A 1,695-nucleotide genomic window follows, 5' to 3' on the forward strand; every position below is an offset into this window, starting at 1 on the left:
CGTCAAAACGGGGATGGGTTTAGGCAATACCCACGGGGCGGGTTTATTTGCCATCTGTAAGTGCAACCGGTCAACTTGCCGTGTTGGTTTTTCACTAACATGTGGCATGCTTTCAAGAGCACTTATTCGGCAAAAGTTTGTTTAATGAGGCTGTGAGCCCAATTAAACAATGCTTGGTGAATTCTTGATCAAATTATTCAAAGCAACAAAATTTACTAAGTATGGTCCAATGGCATTGGCCGGATATGCATTTGCACTCAAATGTTCATCTAGATTTTAATATCTTACTTAACCCAAGAGAATAACATGTGAAGCCCATGAAACATATTTGGCTCTTGTTGCTCTAGGCCCTCTTGTATCCTTCCTATCATACTTTGAGTAATTGGGCCTTTTGATGGGCTTGGGCAGATTGAATGTGGGTCATGTAATGGGCTTGGGTCAGATTCATCAGATTTAATTTTTTGGAGGTGAACCTGACAAGGGCTGATCTTAGTCCTACGTATCGCCATTCACAATAGAGAATCAAGGATCACGTAGCTCTTAAGAAATACATATTTTGAAAATTTTATATTTTTTGGTGTTTTCAAGTACTAGGTGTACAATAAATAAAACAAACTAACAAATAACACAAAATGGCATAGGCGTGTTGGGTGAAGAACAGTAAAATAGGTCTAAAATAAAAATGACTAAAATATCTTTTTGGCCCCAATTTTCGTCAAATTTTGTTAAATCAGTTCTAATTTTGTTTTTATATTCAAATATGTCCAAATTTTCATCAATTTTATTGAATTTAGTCCTTCATTACTAACAATATTTGAATCATTGACAATAATGAATAGTAACCGACACGTCTCACTTCGTGATTTTTTTATTTTTATATATATTTTTTATTTTTTTCTTTTTTTTAAATGTCCACGTTTCAACCAAACAACATGTCACGTGTCAAGGTTAATGTTTTATATTAAATTTAATCCTTATATTTGTCGTTTTTATTCAATTTAATCCTAATTTTGTTTACAATTGAGCAATTTTGCCCCTCTCGAAATTGGGAGCAAATTTAATTTTTATATAAAATTATAATGATATTTTTGTTAAAATTCATTCTTTGATTAAATATTTTTGGTTTATGGTTACAATTTATTTAAAATTAGAACAAAGATTTTAAGGATGAAAACTTACATCATTGATCTAAAATTTTAAAATTAGACGTTATCCTTAAAATTTTCATTATAATTTTTAACTAATTGTAACCGTAAACAAAAATATTTTAAAAAAATGTGAATTTTAGTATAAAAATTAAAGTTGGTCTCCACCTCTATTTGTCTATTTTCGGGGGTTTGGATTATGGGGTCCTCATTGTTATGGATTGGATGGTGTTGGAGGACGAAGAAAAAAGTGAGAATGGTTTGGATTCAATCTATGAAGTTATTGTGGGTTGTTGTTTTGTAGGTATGTGCGTCTTTGAAGGAGATAGTGATAGTTCTGTGTTGGAGTCTAAATGAAGGTGAATCCATAGAGAGTTAGTGTTTTTGTGTGTTGGTAGATAAAATAAAGAAAAAAAGTAGAATGAGGTTTTTTTCCCTACTAGGCAATTCATCCACAATAATTACGGTAATGGGTAAATTTTTAAAAAATTACGGGTTCTGCCCTTACACAATTTCACAATGAAGAAATTGTTTACCGCCTAAATGTTTT

This window comes from Vigna unguiculata, chromosome 4 (assembly GCF_037176805.1).
Source record: "Vigna unguiculata cultivar grain cowpea cultivar isolate G323 ecotype 2 chromosome 4, ASM3717680v1, whole genome shotgun sequence".
Classification (NCBI taxonomy): Eukaryota; Viridiplantae; Streptophyta; class Magnoliopsida; order Fabales; family Fabaceae; genus Vigna; species Vigna unguiculata.